General features: G+C 38.0%; 1 protein-coding gene across 17 annotated transcripts in view; it reads right to left on the bottom strand.

Moving 5' to 3' along the window:
* DKK2 (dickkopf WNT signaling pathway inhibitor 2) overlaps positions 1-23,343 on the bottom strand; it is a 583,019-nt gene that overhangs the window by 140,816 nt on the left and 418,860 nt on the right. The window contains exon 6 of one of the 17 annotated variants that reach the window (XR_008716816.1): positions 15,037-15,152. The exons of the other annotated variants lie outside the window; for them this stretch is intronic. The gene's annotated coding sequence lies outside the window, so the exon portion shown is untranslated. The remainder of the gene's footprint in view (positions 1-15,036; positions 15,153-23,343) is intronic. 17 annotated transcript variants of the gene reach the window in all.

Raw genomic sequence — 23,343 nt, forward strand, 5'->3', positions numbered from 1 at the left:
TCTCAGGGAACCATTTTCACTGAAAACAGACTCTCATCTGCAGTTCCCTTTTGGTATTATATGGTATGTGAATTTTTTTTTTATTAAATTATAGTTGATTTACAATATTGCATTAGTTTCAGGTATACAGTAAAATTATTCATTAAATATTTTTTCAGATTCTTTTCCATTATAGGTTATTACAAGATATTGCAGCCATGAAATTAAAAGACGCTTACTCCTTGGAAGAAAAATTATGATCAATCTACATAGCATATTCAAAAGCAGAGACATTACTTTGCCAACAAAGGTCCGTCTAGTCAAGGCTATGGTTTTTCCTGTGGTCATGTATGCATATGAAAGTAGGACTGTGAAGAAAGCTGAGCACCAAAGAATTGATGCTTTTGAACTGTGGTGTTGGAGAAGACTCTCGAGAGTCCCTTGGACTGCAAGGAGATCCAACCAATCCATTCTGAAGGAGATCAGCCCTGGGTGTTCTTTGGAAGGAATGATGCTAAAGCTGAAACTCCAGTACTTTGGCCACCTCATGCGAAGAGTTGACTCATTGGAAAAGACTCTGATGCTGGGAGGGATTAGGGGCAGGAGGAGAAGGGGACGACAGAGGATGAGATGGCTGGATGGCATCACCAACTTGATGGACGTGAGTCTGAGTGAACTCCAGGAGGTGGTGATGGACAGGGAGGCCTGGCGTGCTGCGATTCATGGGGTCACAGAGAGTCGGACACGACTGAGCAACTGATCTGATCTGATCTGATGTTACGTGCAGTAGTTTGTATCTGTTAATTTCATGCTCCCAATTTGTCCTTCCCCAGTCCTTCTCCCCTTTGGTAACCGTAAGTTTGTTTTCCGTGCCTGTGGGTCTGTTTCTGTTTTGTATCTAGATTCACTTGTATTATTTTGTAGATCCCACATAGAAGTAATATCATGTAACATTTGTCGTTCAGCTGCAGAACAAGATTTCTGGCAGTCATGTTGCCACAACACCATCTGCCTCTGGCCACATGGTTATTTCCATTTGGTGTCACATCTGAGCTAGTAAGGCCGGTGAGTCCCTTCCTTCCCTGTGAAACTGGGAATCAGCATTAAAAATAATAGTCTGAGTCTATGTGTGTTCTTGATATAAGACGCAAACTCAGAATCAGCTGGTGATAGTTTCTGTCTTGTGACCAAGAAGGAAAGAGAGTCAGTCTTTGGGGAGAGAGATTGATGCAGGTGAGCAGAAAGAAATGGAGATGACTGATGAAAGAGGTGGAGATGACCGATAAGCTTATGTGATAATGTTGAAAATGAGAGATCAGATAGTTAAATGGCTGGATGGATAAGAAGGTAAACAGATACAGAGATAAAATGATAGAGATAAGTGAATAGTTATTACACACAGATATCTCCAAGTTATACAGATAAATGAGAAATGCAAAATAAAGAAAAACAGTTTGTATTTGTGTGTATGTACACAAAAACTGAACATTTAAATAAAACTCATACTCCTAATAGGTTGGTTTCACCATGGGAAAGAATGTAGTACTGAGGGGAAATAGGCTGCTGAAGGGTGCTTTTTATTATATATATATTCCAATATTATTTAATTTTTTATAGATCAACTTGTATTTTTGTTTTACTTATGCAAATGTTAAGATATACTTATATTCACATAATATTTAAGTGGATAGAAAAATAAATTTTATAACTGTCAATTTCCAGGAAATACTGAGCAAGAATCCAAGACCTAAAGGGGAAAATTTTTGACTTCAAAACAATTAGTAAAAGATTAAAAATTTTATCAATTAAAAAAGTATCAATTCTTACTATTAAAAGAAACAAGTAAAAGCATAAGACCCACTTTTGGGATGTAATACTTTATTTCCTTTCACAGACCTGCTCTCTTGTGTTTACTTAGGCTAACACTAAATAAATTGCTATTCTCTAAGCATTCACATTCCCTGGAAGAAAGAAGCCATAAATTGTGTCATTTAACAGCAAAGGCAGGGCTGGGAATACATACTCAGGACAGAAAATTCAAAATATATCATAGTTATCAAGAGTAGGGACTCTGATTTTCTGGTTTTGTAATTTTTTCCCCCAAATTCTTTAGCTCCATCCACTGGGTTTCATATTAACAAATATTTATGAAATGATCACATAGGAATTATAATTGCCAATTGCCAAACTAATCTCAGATAAATTTAATCAACTACTAAGTTACTTCACAATAGTGTCATCAGACCTTTTCCTGTATTTAAGATTCTGGTCAATACTTAGCCCATAGTTGACCAGCGCCTCAGTGGTCATGTCTAAACTAAACTTTATCTCGACTTCACTTAAGCTGCATTTCCAACAAATTCCAATGGAGCAAGGGCTGCACATTTTCTTTCTTGGACGCTAGAGGGAGATTGGTTGCAGTCATCCACTTTTAGGTGTATTTTGCAGCAAGGCTATGTCCTTCTCATCACCATCCAGTCTGCTGCTGAGAATAGTCACATATGGCAGCTTCCTACCCTTTGGCCCTGTCAAAACCACACATTTTTTTGAGTGCTCTTCTAACATACATGGTGGTGGTGGTTTTTAGCTCATATTTATTTAAAAAATGAGATTACAAATTGAGGAAGCTTAAAACAGGTAAGGCTAACATCAAACCAAAGAAGTCCATACAGAACTTGTTAATCTAATCATAGTTACAAAGAAAAATACATTAAAAATGTAATAGCTGAATATTTGGAACCTCAGAGGATACAATTAATTTGTACTAAAGCAGGTTGGATGGCATCATAAATTCAGTGGACATCAGTCTGAGCAAACTCCAAGAGATGGTAAAGGATAGGGAAGCCTGGCGTGTTGTACTTCATGGGGTCACAAAGAGTCTGACATGACTGAGTAACTGAACAACAGTAACAATATAATAAAATCCTCTGTGTTCTCACCTCTCCCACTCTCCTTGGTCACTCACTCCCAGCACACCAGCCTCATTGCTGGTCCTGAGTCCTACAGACATATTCTCACCAGGAACGTCCCCCTGGCTGATCCCTCTGCCCACAATTTCTTCCTGCCAACACCCTACAGCTCATTCCCGCAGAGGTTCAAGTCTTTGCCCAAATGTCATCTTCCCAATCAAATCTACCCTGCCTAGGAAATCTCATGGACAGAGAAGCCTGGTGGGCTACAGTTCATAGGGTCGCAAAGACTCTGACACGAGCAACTGAGCACACACATACAATGCCACACAGCCTACCTTATTTCTGCTAACTTATTCTATGTTTTATTTTTGCCGTGGCATTTGTACATTTCTATTCTACATAGCATTTGTTTTGTTGATAATAATCAGTACATAATGTCTATGTCCTTTACTAACATGTAAGCTCTATGAGAGTGAGGATGTCAGTCTGTTTACACATCACTGTAGCCCAAACACCTAGATTAATGCCTGGCAGGGAAAAGGGACTAAATGTTAAAAGACTTAACTAGATCCTCTGCAGTTTAATTCAATAAAACATTATTGCTTTGTACTTGAATTTAATAATATTTTTCATGATCTCAACATCTGTTATTCAGTGAGTTTTTCTTACCAGAAAAACTTGCAAAGATAACAACATTATTTTGACATAGAATTTTATTCCACAAGCGCTGATGGATAGCTATCATGTCATGTCTTCCTTGTGGTTTGGCACTTGAAGTCCCTTCTTTTTTTTTTTAAAGCATCTATGAATAATAAATCCTTCTGTAACTTTCTTCTCTTATACACAATATAATTTATCTGCATTTTTCCATTGGAGTTGAAGAAATATAAAAGATGACTTAGAGCTGGAATAACCATAAGAAAACTGTGAAGTTAGACCAAGTAAATCTTTGATGCTGTGCCAACAAAAATCATCTACTATTCCATCTCTCTTAGACACTGTCCCTCAGAAAACTGTTTTATCATTGGCCATAAGCTAATCCCAGCTAGAGCACCAACTCTGAGTGCCTTAAGATAACTGCTGCTCTAAGGAGATATCTGTGTTTAAATTAAACCGGAAAACTCTGAGACCCCAAGGATACAAAACAGTACATCTCCGTGCTGGGAAGTAGGAGGGAATATTTGGGAAACAGAGGAAATATCCAGGCACTCTTTGAATCATATTACATAAAAGGTCTCAGCTCCTAAGACTGTCACAGGATGAATGATTTTTCAATTGGTAGAAGCTCCCCTGGAAAAAGGAAAGGCTACCCACTCCCGTACTCTGACCTGGAGAATTCCACGGGCTGTATAGGCCATGATGTTGCAGAGTCGGACACGACTGAGTGACTTTCACTTCATGTGGAAGATAATGCAGTGTTAGCGGTGGCTCAGACGGTAAAGAATCTGCCTGCAATGCAGGAGGCCTGGGTTTGAGCCCTGGGTCATGAAAATCCCTGGAGAAGGGAATGGAAACGCACTCCAGTATTCTTGCCTGGAGAATTCCATGGACAGAGGCGCCTGGCAGGCTACAGTCCATGGGGTCGCAAAGAGTCAGACATGACCGAGCTACTAACACACACAGTACATAAGAACGTGTAGGTTAACAGACCACATCTGACAAGAACAAAGCTGTAATAACTGTGGTGGGCACACAACACAGTCAGAATAACTACAAAAATGCAAAATATATTGGGTAGATATAGAGGATATCTTTGCTTATGCCTCCCAGCACCACCTATCCTTCTCATAATAAAAGCATCTTTGTTTTCCTTGGTGAAATTACCCACTCCCCATTGCCCTACTCTTAGTTCATGTGACTTCAGAGTGGGCACGGGACCCAGACCTTGAAACTCAGAGCATTCTATCCTTGGCCACAGAAGCTGATTCGTAGTGGCAGGTTGAGGCATTTGCTGGAAACAGTGGAATGAGAAGTTCTCCTGCCAAGATTTATTAATTTGCAAGAGGTAAGATAGGGGAGGGCTTCCCTGGTGGCTCAGTCAGTAAGTGTCTGCCTGCAATACAGGAAACCTGGGTTTGATCCCTGCAACGGGAAGATCCCCTGGAGAAGAAAATGGTAACCCACTCTAGTATTCTTGCCTGGGAAATCCCATGGACAGAGGAGACTGGCAGGCTACAGGCCATGGGGTTGCAGGAGATGGACATGACTTAGCGACTAAACCTACTTACCTACCTAAGATAGGAAAGCACCTACTCAAGAAAGAAGGCTCTTCAAGGGGAAAACTGAGTCAAGGGACAGAGAAAGGTTACCAGTTAGGGTTTGAGCCAAATCTGAAGTCTAATATAAGAGGACCTGTTATGAGAACCAACAAACTCTCCTTTTTGTCTAAGTTATTTCAAGGTAGAGGATTTTGGCATGCAGGTCAAAAGAGCCTTATAAAAAAATACACTGAATTTGGAATAAACAGTTAAAATTTTCCAGTCTAGAAACAAATAGAGAACATTTGTTACTTGAGCAAATAAGTATACTTTCCATTAAGTTTAAGCTTAGCACAAACTAGAGTTCAGGTTTAACCAGGGCCGAGATGTTTGAGAACTTACTACAGAACTATCATCCTATGTGATAGATACCAAAATTGCTTATGATTTTCTAATATGGAAATATACCTTAAGATTAAAAAGTTCTTTTTCAGATTGAAATGTATTTTATTATTCACATACTTTGGATCTGGTAATTTTATATGAAATGGAACTGTAAGGAGAATCTCTTAAACTCTTTTGATTTATAATGCCTATTATATATTATTAAATTTATAAATACCTTTTGATTTTAAATAACTCTCAGGATTATTAAGGGCTTCCCTGGTGGCTCAGATGGTAAAGAATCTGCCTGCAACACAGAAGACCCAGGTTTTGATCCCTGGGTTGGGAAGATCCCCTGGAGAAGAGAATGGCTACCCACTCCAGTATTCTTGCCTGGAGAATTCCATGGACAAACGAGCCTGGCGGGCTACAGTCCATGGGGTCACATAGAGTCAGACATGACTGAGCAACTAAACTTTCACTTTCAGGATAATTAGGTTGCAATAAATAAAAATTTACCCAAGTTTGCATAGAAAGTTTGAAGCACATGAGAGAAGAAATTTGATGGTACCTGAGGATAAGACTGCAGATGGTGACTGCAGCCATGAAATTAGAAGACGCTTACTCCTTGGAAAGAAAGTTATGACCAACCTAGATAGCATATTCAAAAGCAGAGACATTACTTTGCCAACAAAGGTCCGTCTAGTCAAGGCTATGGTTTTTCCAGTGGTCATGTATGGATGTGTGAGAGTTGGACTGTGAAGAAAGTTGAGCGCCGAAGAATTCATGCTTTTGAACTGTGGTGTTGGAGAAGACTCTTGAGAGTCCCTTGGACTGCAAGGAGATCCAACCAATTCATTCTAAAGGAGATCAGCCCTGGGTGTTCTTTGGAAGGACTGATGCTGAAGCTGAAACTCCAGTACTTTGGCCACCTCATGCGAAGAGTTGACTCATTGGAAAAGACTCTGACGCTGGGAGGGATTGGGGAGAAGGGGACGACAGAGGATGAGATGGCTGGAAGGCAACACCGACTTGATGGACGTGGGTCTGAGTGAACTCTGGGAGTTGGTGATGGACAGGGAGGCCTGGCGTGCTGCGATTCATGGGGTCGCAAAGAGTCGGACACGACTGAGCAACTGAACTGAACTGAACTAAGACACAGAAGCACAATTCAGCTTGATCACACTGGCCTAGGCCTGAGAACTGAGAACCCTCTGCTTTTCATCAGACTCCCCGCTTCTTGTTCTTGCCTACCTTTGTGCTACTGCTTAATTCTGCTGTTTTTTTTTTTTTCTTTTTTTTTTTTTTTTTCTGAAAACCACACTTCTTTGCTGACTTGTTGCAGTCTTCTCTTTATAACTGGATTTGGCTTTTTTTTGGAGAGCCAACTTCCAGTAATATCTCTTTGTTATCTTGGGACTCAGTTTTTCTTAGCAGGATGAATCAGTCAGTTTGATTTTTCTAAATTCCAAATTCCTGGTTAAGAGAATCTGCTTGGTTCCCTTTGGGGGCAGGGTCATCTGGTACAAAGAATCTACCTGGGTTCACCATTTCCCATAGTGGAAGCGTCCAGTGGGGACAGTTACTTTTCAGGAGGGAGGCAGGGATTAATTTTTCTACTGCAGAGAGTAATATATAAATAATCTTGATTACCACAAAAATATTTACATTCTTTCTCACTAGGGGAACATAAAGAGATAGCCTTACAAAATGATTTGAATCATTAATTCATAATTTCAGGGTACTATTGCATGGTTTGTGTTCTATACAGAGCACTTTGGTTTCTATTAAGAGTAAATTAAAATATACATAAGTTAGAAGACTCTTTAGACATGTTCGAAATTATTCTGTCCATTATGTTTTAGAAAGTTGGAAATCAACAGTATTGCCTCTATAGCATTCATTAATGTGTGGTATATTTCTGAACAAAAGAAAGATTTTAGAAATAACCCAGACATTACATTCACTCTGATAATTGTTTAGAGATGTTGGTTTCACTGGTAAGTTGAGGAGGGACAAAGGAAATGAAAAAAAAAAATCAATGACTAACCTACAAGATCAATTGAAAAATTCAAAATTGTTTCTGATGTTACAACCGACCTAATTTCTCAAAACATAAAATAATTTAAAACATATTCATATAGCTATAGATAATATTTATCTAAAGCAAAGAAATTGTAACCATACAAAATCAAATGCGTCTGATTTAGTTTTAGGGAATCTTTATGACCTAATATGCAAAGCAATTTTGGAGGAAACTAAAGTAAAAAATTTAAGCTCTCAGAGATCTGATATTTTTCCTGAAATGTGACATATTGAAATAATCTCTACTAAAAGGAGTACTGATGAGGCAATTGAGCAAATGATATTAGTTCAGAAGATGAAAGAAGCAAATGACATATTAACAATCAACAATATAAATACATAAAATAAAAAATATACAATACTTGCTGTAACTGTTTAGGGTTTCTCTACTGCTCGATATTTCAAGCTTATAAAGGTGATTTGATGATTTTTCACTAATGAAGCAATCTGGACATGAAATTATGCTTATGTTTAACTACAGAAAAAAATTAAGAAAGAGATTGATTAAAGGAACTGCCAGGAGAAATATCAATAACCTCAGATATGCAGATGACACCACCCTTATGGCAGAAAGTGAAGAAGAACTAAAGAGCCTCTTGATAAAAGTGAAAGAGGAGAGTGAAAAACGCTTAAAGCTCAACATTCAAAAACTAAGATCAGGGCATCCGGTCTCATCACTTCATGGAAAATAGATGGAGAAACAGTGGCAGACTTTATTTCTGGGGCCTCCAAAATCACGGCAGATGGTGACTGCAGCCATGAAATTAAAAGACGCTTACTCTTTGGAAGGAAAGTTATGACCAACCTACACAGCATATCAAAAAGCAGAGACATTACTTTGTCAACAAAGGTCCATCTAGTCAAGGCTATGGTTTTTCCAGTGGTCATGTATGGATGTGAGAGTTGGACTATAAAGAAAGATGAGTGCAGAAGAATTGATGCTTTTGAACTGTGGTGCTGGAGAAGACTCTTGAGAGTCCCTTGGACTGCAAGGAGATCCAACCAGTTAATCCTAAAGGAAATCAGTCCTGGGTGTTCTTTGGAAGGACTGATTATTTAAATAATCACTATTAGAAACAAAACAAGAATGGTTTAAATTGTTACAATCTAATTCCTGAGGAAGAAGACAAATTTTTCCTAATGAGAGCCACATGTTATTTGTAGTATTAGAAAAGTGTTAAGATTCATTAATTAATAAAGTGCAAAATCACAAGAAAACTAAGTAGTATATGAGTATTTTATAATAGTGGCCTCTTCAACTAGATATGGCATTTCAGATAACTGAGTAATAAGCTCAGCTTTTGAAGGAGGACCAAAAAATGCTTTCAAGCAGAGATGATATCTAACCTGAGATTTAAGGTATAAACAGGAAATAGTGAACCAGAGGACGGTGACAGAGGCCAGAGGAACAAAAACAACACTGAGCCGCAAGCGTGCATGGCAGGATTCCTGGGTGGGTAGAGCTCAGGATGGACTGGAGACAAATGAGAGGAGCTTGTAAAGCAGCAATTCCAGGAAGCCAGTGTCTCAGGCGGGGACGAGAGTGCCACGCCCTCGGTTTATTTCACAGCTTCAGGTTTGTCCAGTTATGTTCCCCTGAAAGTTTTATCTCCTTAAATCTGGACAACTCCAGGAATATCACCTGTCCTTGCTCAAACACACTCTTTATCAACTATTAAAAAGGATTTTTAACATTCAAAATACGTGTTCACAGGGATGGCTCTTCTGCAGCCATACCTGCTCAGGGAGAGGTACTTTCTGCTACTCGTTATCCTCAGTGCCTAGCCCCATGCAGCACGCCAATGGTGCTTAATAAATGTTTAATGAAAGAAGAAACAAACGCTAAGCAGTAACTTTCTGCATATTTCTAGAAGACTTTGCAATGAAAATTAATAAAAACCGGGCACTAAAGCATAGCCTGTCATGGTTATAATGTCATGGTTAATATAACTGTCATGGTTAGTAATGAAATACCTGAAATGGATGAACAATTCATGGTCTAATAATCTCTTTCTGATTTACCTGCCTAAAAATAATAGGAGTTTGGTCTGCAAGTCAGGCAAATGCTGCTATGAACTAGGTGTGTGACCCTGGACAAGTAACTTAATTTCATCATTAAACCAACTAGCACAACTGTCCCTTTAAGTCCTGTAATATAACAGGATACAGAGGTCATTTTAACTATAATTTTAAATACACTAAAAATAATGTATTTATCTCACTATCTCTGCTATTATGCACAGAATAATTTAGTTTTGTACAATGATTGAATTTCTTCCCTTTTGCCCAAACTATATGCAGAAAATTATTTTACTATTATCAATATACAGTCATACCATCAATCATATAAATTTATGTGTATATATATACACACACACATATATATATATTGCTTTTCTCCTGAGTATAAGAAAAACAGTATTAATATTCTAATGCAGTTACTTTTGGAAGTTTATAAAGTAAAATTTTAAAGAGTAAATGTTGAAAATAAGGAAGAGAGAGAAACAGAATTCAGTTACTAATTTATATATTCTCACCTTTATCTTTTCAAAAAAACTGAAGTAGTTAAACAAAAACATTGTACACAATATTCCAAAGAACAGCCTTTCTTTATCTGCTGAATTTATTTATCAGAGGAACAACAGAGACAAAATAAATCTTTTAAATTCAGGCTAGCTCCTTAGGGACAATTAAATCTAAGATATTTATATAACAATGTAGGTAGAGAGGCACCATATAGTTGGACAAAATTTGTCATTACAGGAAAAGTAAATAACTCACACACACACACAACAGGAAAACATTCATCACAAACGGCAGAACAGACAGGAAAATTTTCACCAAGAGTTTAAAGCTGCAATGCAAAGCAGCAGGAATTCACTGCCAAGAGTTTAGAGATAAAAAGCATAACAACAAGCCTAACTTTTACAAGTAGAAAATAGAAACGTGTTACAAAGAGAACTTTTTCAAAACCATGACTTATTTCACATAGTCATCATTGGTGTGAAAATGGATGTTTTCACTATGTGTTCACTTAACGACTCAAGGACTCAATAATTCAGTTCAGTAAATATTTGCCACATATATAGTCAAGCAGCAAGTCAGGATACTAAGATGTTTACAGCATAGTCTCTACTCTCAAATGGCCCACAGTTTCAGAAGGGAGGCAGATATGCAAAGAAATAAGTTACAGTACAGTAAAGTGAAAGCTTAACAGTCTGTGCAAAGTGCAGAGGTAGCAGAGAAAAATTAATAATTATGAATAATTACCTCTACAGAGATTCAAGGGAAGGAAAGTATAGAAAAACATTTCCCAGAGGAGGGGAATTCTGAGCTAAATAGTTCAACCAGAAGTTCACTTTCCCCTACTTCACTCTCTGTATTCCTGAAAAGACAATGCTTGTTTGGAAAAATGAAGAAGGATCATCACAGCAGGGTTTGATTTTGTTTTTTGGCAAGAAATAAAGGAGTACAAGGGGCCAGAAATCATGGCAATTAGAGGAGAAGGGCCAGAACTTAAACAATCATAATAACCAAAGAGAAAGTCTTTTAAATCAATTTTAAATTGAATTTACAATAATTATGAAGCATTATTTTCCTCCATATCTTCCAAAAGGATCTAAATCTGCCAAATACCATCCATAAATTTATCCTGCACATTTGTTTCTAGTAGAGTGAAAGTTGATTATGTATAGCTGTCCTACTTCAGAGGTGGTCAGGGCATGACCTATATGTCTCTAAATATTCAGAATTCATTTTCAGAATCAAAGACCTAATGCATGCTCTCCTACTGTGCACTGAAAATAGCCTCCAAGGATACAATAAAGGAAAAATCATTTGGGGATAATATTGTCATGTTACTGGTTCAAAGAATATAGATGCAAGTGCTAGTATTTTCTAGTAAAGCTATCATTGATGAGGTCACAAGCAGTCAGACTTGACTTAGTAACTGAACAACAACAAAAGTCATTGATGGAGTACCTACTGCATGTCAGGCTCTTCACTGAGGGCTGCATATACGTTTTTCCACTTGGTTTTTATCACTTCCTTGCAAGTAAATAATACCCAATTGACACGAGAATTTGAACTCCAGAATTACCAGTCTTCAGAAGCTTCACAAAACTATAAGGCTAAATTTGAGGATGGGAGAAAAGAAAATATGGAGGACTTTTCAGGTAGATTAAACAGTCTGAAGCAAGGTGACCAAAGAATCTGAAGTGTTAATTCTGCCTCTTTTATACACAGGAGGACAGCAAGCACTCGCATCCACCAAGAGTTGGGCCACCCTGTGCTTATCCTCCTCCCTACTGTGTCTGACTTTCCTAAATTTCAGAGTCCATGTGTGACTTAGTCATGCCAAACCCTTTGACTGAGGAAGCCCAGAGATCTTGGACGTGGGGCATGTAAGCTGTTGATGTGATTCATCCTTAAAGAGCTCAATATCCAACATGGTGTGGAACTTTCCAGCTCTACCTGTACAAGTACAAACGCTTTCGCCTGCTCAATCTGCAAAACTAAAGCATGCTGTTAATAATGGAAACATTTCTCCCTACTATTTTTAAGGATTCCAAGGAAATCCATAAAACAGCTTGCTTCCTCTCAAGAAAAAAGGGAGATGTGTTTATTTTGACAGACTATCTCTTCTCCAAATACCTATCATAAATCAGTCACTGTTTCCCTAACACAGATCCAAATTCCCCAAACCAGAACAGACAGTTTTATTTGCTATCCCTCATGTACTCTCATTGTCAGCATCAAGTCCCCAAAGTGGTGGTGTTAAAGCATGCCTTCCTTGACCACATTGTATTTCAACAAACCTCTTTAAATTATTGCTCAAGCTCCAGAATTTCATGGAAAAGAATTTGAAATTTGTTGGTCTGGAGTTACTACGTTTTTAATTTTACAGACAGATGGATATTTTTGGACAAGAGTAACAATCTCACAAGAGACAGTGAATTCATTACTAAGAGGTTAACTATTTTTAATTGTATATGTTTACGTTCTCTTTACCAATGATCCTCCAGTTAAACATTTTACAAAGTTATAAATTATCTTATAAAACATGCCTGTTCCCACCAATGTCCATGATTTGCTCTTTGACTTTTGACTTAGATTGTCTTAAATCAATATAAAATTGTTAGTGGTAAAGAAGGATGGCAGGTCTGATTCCAAATCCTCTGCTTTTCTGTAACAATTTTATTTCCTGTCTGGTAAGCTCCAGCTGGTGACTGTGCTGTGCAGCTATGGCACTTGGAATTCCACTGTAGATCTTGTGTAGGAGTAAGAAATCTGATTTGCACCACCTCTAACTCTGCACCTCAGTGTACACTTAAGACTTCTGCAATGTTCTTTAGGTTTACATGCTTCCAATCTAACATTTTCATTATTTCAACCAAGGCAGTTTTCAAAAAGGGTCTCAAGAAAGTTACTTGATTTGAAAGACAATTACCCTCAAAATGATCTTGACAGTTTGCATGAACTGGGCTATCAATTCTAGGAACTTACTGTTTTAGTCAGTTTGGGCCTCTATTAAAAAATTACCATAGACTGGGTGGCTGTTAAAACAACAAACATTTATTTCTCAAGATTAGGCAGGCTAGAAGTCAGAGATCAGACTGCTAGTTTGGTCCATTTCAAGAGTCTCCTTCTTGGTTTTGTCCTCATACAGCCTTTCCTTGGTGTGCAAGTGAATACAAAGAGATTTCATGTCACCTCCTCTGTTATAAGAACACTAATTAGTTTCCAAAGACCCCCACTTTCAAATACCATCACACTGGGAATTATGCTTTCAACAAAAGAATTTTGGAGATACAAACATTCAGCTCATAGCACTTAAAAATAGACCATAAAGTTTTATTTTCTGGAGGTGGAGGGCATGCAGTGAATACTGGCACCAGTAATATCTGCTCCCAGTCTTCCCTTCCTATCTCAAGGCTCTATCCCAGGATCAGTTCCTGCTATACCTCTTGGGAATAATTGTCAGTTTGACTTGTGTGATGTTAATGCCTCTACCTAGCTATGTCTGGTTATATGAACCCTCTTTGCTTCCACACAAAGGCAAATAAGAAAGTGGGGTTGCCTCTTGCATTGTCGCCTTAACTGTACAGGTCTAGAATGTCACTTGAGGCTTCCCTTGGTTTTGACCAGAGCTCAGACACTCCACAGAGCTTCCATTCAACATGACCATCCAACTAATTCATTAGAAGAAAATATGTTCTTAGTAGTCCACTTCATGACTTGAATATAGTAGAAGCAGGGGCTTGCCTTTTATCTGCTTAATACTTCTAAGATCAATTCAGGGAAGGAGAAGCTGTATCATGAGTTCAATAACTTTATTAAGGAAGGCAATATTAATCAATACTTAGTTGAATCTGCCCCAAGAGAAGTCAGAAACAGAGTTACTTCTTCATGAGATACACCTAGAATGCCAACTAACTCAAGTAAACCTTAAATATTTATGTTTATTATTATTCCTGGGACATTTGACATAGACAACACCGATACTCTTTTTTAAATCTCCAATATAAGACAATTAGAAACAAGGTCCATGGTCAGAAAAAGTAACATAGGAATTGAATCCTTGTGAGAGGGATTCCATCACAACTAGGAAGCATTAAAGAGATTTTTAAAAATTAATTCCATGTGAAAATAATTCATATTGCTTCATATCAAGACTTCTTTATCAATTTTAATTTAAATGTTTAATAATAAAGATATCACACTTAAAATCCAAAATAATATAAAAAAATTAATTTATCAACCAACATGGAGATGTACGGTTCCTGGGGTTCTCTGCCAGGCTGGATGACTCACAAGCTGGAATCAAGATTGCTGTGAGAAATATCAACAACTTCAGATATGCAGACGACACAACTCTAACGGCAGAGAGCAAAGAGGAACTGAAGAGCCTCTTAAGCATGAAAGAGAAGAGTGAAAAAGATGGCTTAAAACTCAACATTCAGAAACTAAGATCATCAGATCAGATCAGTCGCTCAGTCGTGTCCGACTCTTTGTGACACCATGAATCGCAGCATGCCAGGCCTCCCTGTCCATCACCAACTCCCGGAGTTCACTCAGAAGCCACATCACGCAGGCTATGTTACAGAGTTAGCACTTTATTCTAAAAACAGAGATACCACTGAAAAGATTTACATAGAGGAACAACTTGAATAAACATATCTTGAGAAGTCCAGTCTGGCCATATTGTGCAGCATGGCTTGGAAGAAAACAAGGAAACTAGTTTGGAGATTAGAATAGTACAGGAGAACCACAACAGATTGAAGTAGAGAAAATAGAGTAAAATGAACCAAAAAAAAAAAAAACAGAAAAGATAAGATGTATTTAAAGAAAAGAATGAGTTGGTCCACAGAAGGAGGGATACCATGTCCCTAGAAGACTCTCCTTTTCATTCTCTTCAAAACAGCCCAATCACCCCTATCAGAACATGAATCCCAGGAAAATGACTGACAGAAACTTACCTGACCCTTGAACAACACAGCTTTGAACTTTGAGGGTTCACTTCTGTGCAGATGTTTTTCAAGTACCACAGCACTACATGAGCCTCGGCTGATTCCAAGGGTGTGGAACCGCAGACCTAGACGGTCAACCGTGAGGTTACGTGTGGATTTTCCACTTTGTACCAGGTCAGCGTTCAAGGGTCAATTGTACATGAACTAGTGAATACTCTAACCCTTATGCCCAAACAGTGCTTAGTAGATAAAGATCATAAAACACACATTTTTTGGATGATTAAATGAATGAATAAATACAATCATTTTAAAGATAAGAGCTACTCTGATTCTTGGATAAAATATGTATCCACTGTCAAAATACTTTTTGACATTTTTGACAGTGATTTGTACAGCCTATCATTATTTAAATCATTATAAAATACCACCTATGATAATTGGATATAAGTAAAACATAGAATTGTAAAATAACAATGAAAACCTGTAAGGAATTTAATAGTTTTCAGCAAAATTGTTCTTGATTGGTACCTAATTACTCTCTCTCTCTCTTTTTTTTTTTTTTGCAACATGTACCTATGGGAATATACAATACCCTCCTCTCCTACATATGTAGCTTTAAATACATTTTTAAAAAATTTATTCAGTATCTTTAGTTTTACATATTTTAAACCAATACAATCATTTTAAAAAGAGGCTTGCTTTACTTTTTTGAATATACATAGCTATAAAATCTTTCCACATTAAATATTGTTTCTGCTTGTTTTCACTCTTATAAGAAAGAGATGTGGTCCTATCAAAATATTTTGTTGGGGCTGCCCCTGGTGGTCCAGTGATTAAGAATCTGCCTGTCAATGCAGGGGACATGGGTTTGATCCCTGGTCTGGGAAGATCCCACACGCCATGGAGCAACTAAGTCCACGTGCCACAACCACTGAAGCTCATGAAGAGGCTGTGTTCCACGATAAGAGAAGCCACCCCAATGCGAAGCCCGTGCATTGCAAAAGAGAGCAGCTCCTACTTGCTTCAACTAGAGAGAGCCCATGTGCAGCAACAAGGATCTGCTGCTAAGTCACTTCCGTCGTGTCCGACTCTGTGTGACCCCATAGACGGCAGCCCACCAGGCTCCCCCGTCCCTGGGATTCTCCAGGCAAGAACACAAGGATCCAGTACAGCCAAAAATAAATACAATTTTAAAAATATATTTTGTGAAAGGTAATAAAGTTTTAAACCATCATACAATATTTAAAATATCCCACCACATATTTTTTAATTATCTATACTTATAGGTGAATTCTTTCAGTGAAATTGCAGTAGACAGATATTGTAGTACATTATCTCCAATGTGCTCTGGCGACTCACACACAGACGTCTGACAAGATGCAAAACCGCTATCACCCATTGGTAGAGCCTTCCCCCAACTGTAGTTTCTCTATCCCTACAGCTATATGTCTATGTAATGTATACAGATACAGCTCTAGCTTACAGAAATTCATTTCTACTTTTTTTCTACCAATACAAGAAAGGTCCTTTCTCACTCCACATTTTTCTCTTCTTATATCCTTGTTAAAGAGAAATAACTTTCCTATTTTTCCTTTAGAAGCAATTCAACAAAAATTGACAAAGACTGCTTTGTTTTACTGTTACATCCAAAATAATTTTCTGCTTATCTATAATACAGAGACACAGAAAATTTCAACCTTATCCTATTTGTACATTTTATACAAAACAGAGATGTATAATCTTCAGGCTGTTAGGACATCAAAGCATGTGTCATTGATTTTAAAATTTACATTTCATTTTTCCCTTTTCCAGCAGCTAATCAAGTAGTAGAAGGTCACCAATTGACCATCTGATTTAATATTCTGAAGTAATCACATAAAGCTGGTAATGAAGCAAAAAGAGAAAACGTAAATATAGGATGTGGTGAGATATTTGGACTGGAGTGTCTGTAAAATAGCACAAGCGTTAGTCAAGTGCGTTCAATTAAACATCATGTTCATTACCTCTGGATATTGCACAACCCTGTATTTGGATCCAGTTGTGTATTTAAGTCTTTGACTTATGTGCAATGGAGAGAGAGCATGTTGATAGAATACGAGCTAGCTGCTTAAATTGCATAACCATTACATTTATGTGATTCACCCAGCTGGACATCCTTCCTAAATGACTCCTGAGTGATATTTTTAAATATACATTCTTCTAGGGGAAGGAATGAGATAAATCACTGTATGTTCCTTTCTCCAAAAGCTGTTCCATAAAGATTCTGTCTCTTTGATGGATCTCAAAATTTCCTGACAGTTGAATATACCCTGTAACAGAGTATCTGTAAAGCAAAAATGTATATAACATGCTTTCTTCAAGCCCACATGTAACAAATAAAGATATCAAATGAACTGACATTTCTGCATTACAGCTTAAAATAACATCCTGTGTGACTTCTATATGCTGTGCTGTTAGCTCAATTTCAGATTTTCTAAACACTGGCTTTGCTTTCAAAGAATAATGTTCCAGTTCCTGTACTGAGTGTGTGGAAAGTGGTTCTAAAGCTGGAGGGAAAGTTAAGAATGTGTGGGTTTTGGCTTCAGAATTAGCCATGCTTTAGTGATCTCCTGAATTAAACTGTTTCTTATTAATAGATCATGCAACTACCCACCACGGTACACCCTCCCCCTTCCCCCACACACATATCTGACACATTCTTATAATCAATAGCAAATGTTCATTCTGAAAGTTTCACTTTTTTTTCTTAAGCCCACCCTGACTTTGACTCTGATACAATGAAACCACCAACTTATCAGAATTTAGTGTTTAGAGTGAAGCATATAAAATTAGTGAGTATATCCTGAAAGTATATTTGATACTTTTGAAGTAATATAACATTTATTGAGATCATGCTCTCCAAAGAGAATGGAGATTTATCCTGAATAAACAAAGGGAGAATATATGAAGTTATATAGATATTTAGTAATTATGACAAAAACGTATGAAATTTTTACATTTAAAGACCTTTTCACTTTGAATAAAGATTTTGAAAATGCTTTAGAAATAAATTCTTAAAAGTTTTCAAAAGCTTATGCTGCCTTTTAAATCATCTTAAGTCACTGTAACAGTTCTAATACATTTAACCGTGTAGATCTTATGATTTCACTCTGCCCAGTACAAATTGTAGCACTTATTTAACATGTAGCCAAGCATTTGCTTTCCTCTCTATTCTCATCTTAACTGCTCTGCTTCACTGACACTGTTGTTTCTCCTCTTGGTGAGATCCACTCCTTCCCTCAGCTTCTCTGTCAGTCTTTTACCTCTCCTCTCTACACAGATTCTTACCGAAATCTTCCCTGAATTGATCTTATTTCTCACACTTTCTAAATATAAATGTCCCACATCTCTCCTGTCCTCCCTTTCTGAACTTCTGTTAACATTACTTGCACTTAAATATCAAACTACAAATACATGGATTTTTCTCACTTGCTCTCTCTCTTTCCCTCCCTCCCCGTCCCCTTCCCCCAGCTCTGTGTGTCTTTCCCTAAATTTCCTTAAATCTTTTTGTGATTATGCTTGAGAGAAGTAAATTACTGGTGTGGTGATACAGATTTACAATTAATACAACATCAGAGTAGATAACTTAAGAGATCATCCATTTTACTTTATGAATGAAGAAATAATTTAGAGGGATTTATGAGCTCACTTTTTACTTTCATGCATTGGAGAAGGAAATGGCAACCCACTCCAGTGTTCTTGCCTGGAGAATCCCAGGGACGGGGGAGCCTGGTGTGCTGCCGTCTATGGGGTCGCACAGAGTTGGACATGACTGAAGTGACTTAGCAGCAGCAGCAGCATGCGCTCCCTTGCCTGGAAAATCCCATGGACAGAGGAGCCTGGTAGGCTACAGTCCACGGGGTCGCAAAGAGTCAGTCATGACTGAGCGACTTCACTTTTGCTGGAGTCTAAACCTATTCATTCAGCACATCCTACAGGGCAGGCACTATGTTAACGCTGAATAAGGTATAGTATTTACTCTCAAAATGTGTAGGCCAACAGAAGAAAGAGATAGATAAAAATCACTACAGTACAATTGTAAATGTAAAATAGTAGATATACGTACAATACACAGACACTTTATAGACAAGGGAGTATGAAGAGTGGAGAGAGAAACCAAAGATCACAATCAGAGGAAGGATTACTATGACAGGAGGTAAGAACATGTGAAAATTTTCCAGGAGGATAAAGGGAGCAAGGTATTTCAGACAGAGGGAACAGTGTGATTAGAAAACTTAACCTGGTGGCCACGTGAAGACTGATGGAAAGCTTAGAAATCGGCATGATCCTCATATAGAAAAGGGTTCTTTATTTATAATACACATCAATGGGACCATGTTGTTGTTTGGTCGCTAAGTCGTGTCTGACTCTCTTGTGACACCTGGGACTGTAGTCCACCAGGATTCTCTCTCTATACGGGATTTTCCAGGCAAGAGTACTAGAGTGGGTTGCCACTTCCTTCTCCAGGGGATCTTCCCAACCCAGGGATCGAGCATGTCTCCTGCATCGACAGGCGGGTTCTTTACCACTGAGCCACCATCCGACCCTTGAATAACACAGGTTTGGAACTGTGCTTGCCCACTTATATACAGATTTTTCTCACAAAATACGTACTCCAGTACTACATAATCTGGTTGGTTGAATTTGCAGATACAGAGCTCAGGATATGGAGGGCCCATGGTTAAGTTATGTATGTTCTGATTTGACTACATGAGGGTCAGTGACCCTAACCCCTGTGATGTTCAAGGGTCACCTATGTATACAATAAAGCATTACTACCTATATTAACATGGAAGTTCTCAGCACTGGGTCATGTCCTATACAGCATTCCCAGTAATAATTCACATGGGGTCAACAGATGTGATGACTATAAAATTTGCATTTTACAATATTAGTTTTTGACGTTACAAATTCTCAAATACTAATCTAAATGCAGCTCACAAATTTTTATAAATAAAATGTTATTATAACTGTCATAAATCTGTTCTCATTTTTATTAATTTTTGATCCACAAATCATTTAGAAAATGTTTGAGAATGTCTAAATAAATGGGGGAGGGGGTAAATATTAATATGTTTTGTTGTTAATACCTATGGCATCTGGTCCCATCACTTCATGGGAAATAGATGGGGAAACAGTGGAAACACTGTCAGACTTTATTTTGGGGGGCTCCAAAATCACTGCAGATGGTGACTGCAGCCATGAAATTAAAAAATGCTTACTCCTTGGAGGGAAAGTTATGACCAACCTACATAGCATATTGAAAAGCAGAGACATTACTTTGCCAACAAAGGTCCGTCTAGTCAAGGCTATGGTTTTTCCTGTGGTCATATATGGATGTGAGAGTTGGACTGTGAAGAAGGCTGAGCACCGAAGAATTGATGCTTTTGAACTGTGGTGTTGGAGAAGACTCTTGAGAGTCCCTTGGACTGCAAGGAGATCCAACTAGTCCATTCTGAAGGAGATCAGCCCTGGGATTTCTTTGGAAGGAATGATGCTAAAGCTGAAACTCCAGTACTTTGGCCACCTCATGCAAAGAGTTGACTCATTGGAAAAGACTCTGATGCTGGGAGGGATTGGGGGCAGGAGGAGAAGGGGACAACAGAGGATGAGATGGCTGGATGGCATCACTGACTCGATGGGTGTGAGTCTGAGTGAACTCCGGGAGTTGGTGATGGACAGGGAGGCCTGGCGTGCTGCGATTCATGGGGTTGCAAAGAGTCAGACACGACTGAGCGACTGAACTGAACTGAACTGAACTGAAAGTACACTGAATTGTGGTCAGAAAATGTAAGCTTGATGATATTGATTTTTTTATATTTGGTGATGCTGTTGCACAGTTTGAGTTCAATTCTTCCAAATACCATATGGGTATATAAAATGTGCATTCACTAATTATTGAGTATAGGAATTTAACATATGTCTATTAAAATTTTAATGTGCTATTGAAATTAATTATATTTTCACTTCTTTCTCTTTGCTCTCTCCATTACTGTGGGAGGTTTGTTAAAATTTTCCCACTCTGATGGTGAGTTTGTCAATAATTCCTTGTAATTTCATCAATTTCTTCATAAATTGAAAGGTTCTTATGAATATTTAACTTAAGAATCTTTATATCTTAATGAAGAAATAATTGTGTCCTCTTTACCTCTAGTAATTCTGTCTTAATATCTTTTATTCCATTCACTCAGACCAAAAGCCATACCCCAAATCTAGTCTCCTTTCTCTCACATCTAAAACCCAAGTCATTAACAAATCCTGCCAATTCTACTTGGTAATATTCTGTCTAGGTTGGTCACAGCTTTTCTTCCAAGGAGCTAGCATCTTCTAATTTCATGGCTGCAGTTTCCATTTGCAGTGATTTTGTAGCCCCCCCAAAAAATAAGTTTCTCACTGTTTCCATTGTTTCCCCATCTATTTGCCATGAAGTAATGAGAATAGATGCCATGATCTTAGTTTTCTGAATGTTGAGTTTTAAACCAGCTCTTTCACTCTCCTCTTCCACTTTCATCAAGAGGCTCTTTAGTTCTTTGCTTTCTGCCATAAGGGTGGTGTCATCTGCATATCTGAGGTTATTGATATTTCTCCCAGCAATCTTGATTCCAGCTTGTGTTTCATCCAGCAAAGGATTCCACATGATGTATTCTGCATATAATTTAAATAAGCAAAGTGACAATATACAACCTTGACATACACCTTTTCCAATTTGGAACTAGTCTGTTGTTCCATGTCCAGTTCTAACTGTTGCTTCTTGACCTGCATACAGATTTCTCAGGAAACAAGTGAGATGGTCTGGTATTCCCATCTCTAAGAATTTTCCAGTTTGTTTTGATCCACAGTCAAAGGCTTTGGGATAGTCAATAAAGCAGAAGTAGATGTTTTTCTGGAACTATCTTGCTTTTGGATGATGCAGTGGATGTTGGCAATTTGATCTCTGGTTCCTCTGCCTTTTCTAAATCCAGCTTGAACATCTGGAAGTTCGCAGTTCATGTAATGTTGAAGCCTGGCTTAGAGAATTTTGATCATTACTTTGCTAGCTTGTGAGATGAGTGCAATTGTGTGGTAGTTTGAGCATTCTTTAGCATTGCCTTTCTTTGGGATTGGAATAAAAACTGACCTTTTCCAGTCCTGTGGCCACTACTGAGTTTTCCATATTTGCTGTCATATTGAGTGCAGCACTTGTACAGCATCATCTTTGAAATAGCTCAATTGGAATTCCATCACCTCCACTAGCTTTTTTTCATAGTGATGCTTCCTAAGGACCACTTGACTTCTCATTCCAGGATGTCTGGCTACAGGTGAGTGATCACAACATCGTGGTTGTCTGGGTCATGATGATCTTTTTTGTACAGTTCTTCTGTGTATTCTTGCCACTTTTTTCTATCTTTTGCTTCTGTTAAGTCCAAACTGTTTCTCTCCTTTATTGTGCCCACCTTTGCATGAAATGTTCCCTTTGTATCTCTAATTTTCTTGAAGAGATATTTAGTCTTTCCTATTCTATTGTTTTCCTCTATTTCTTCGTATTGACTACTGAGGAAGACTTTCTTATCTCTTCTTGCTATTCTTTGGAACTCTGCATTCAAATGGGTATAGCTTTCCTTTCTCCTTTGCCTTTTGCTTCTCTTCTTTTCACAGCTATTTGTAAGGCCTCCTCAGACAACCATTTTGCCTTTTTGCATTTCTTTTTATTGGGGATGTTGCTGATCTCTGCCTCCTGTACAATGCCACAAACCTCCATCTATAGTTCTTCAAGCACTCTGTCTATCAGATCTAATCCCTTGAATCTGTTCCTCACTTCCACTGTATAATCATAAGGGATTTGATTTAGGTCATATATGTAATGGTCTAGTGGTTTCCCCTACTTTCTTCAATTTAAGTCTGAATTTGGCAATAAGGAGTTCATGCTCTGAGCCACAGTCAGCTCCTGGTCTTGTTTTTGCTGACTGTATAGAGCTTCTCCATCTTTGGCTGCAAAGAATATAATCAATCTGATTTTGGTATTGACCATCTGGTGATATTCATGTGTGGAGTCTTCTCTTATGCTGTTGGAAGATGGTGTTTGCTATGACAACCAGGGTTTGCTAAGAAAAACCAGGGTTTTTCTTGGGAAAACCCTATTAGCCTTTGACCTGCTTCATTTTGTACTCGAAGGCCAAATTTGCCTGTTACTCTAGGTATCTCTTGACTTCCTACTTTTGCATTCTAGTCCCCTATAATGAAAAGGACATCTTTTTTGGGTGTTAGTTCTTGAAGGTCTTGTAGGTCCTCATAGAACCG

The sequence above is a fragment of the Bubalus kerabau genome, chromosome 7, assembly GCF_029407905.1.
Source record: "Bubalus kerabau isolate K-KA32 ecotype Philippines breed swamp buffalo chromosome 7, PCC_UOA_SB_1v2, whole genome shotgun sequence".
Classification (NCBI taxonomy): Eukaryota; Metazoa; Chordata; class Mammalia; order Artiodactyla; family Bovidae; genus Bubalus; species Bubalus kerabau.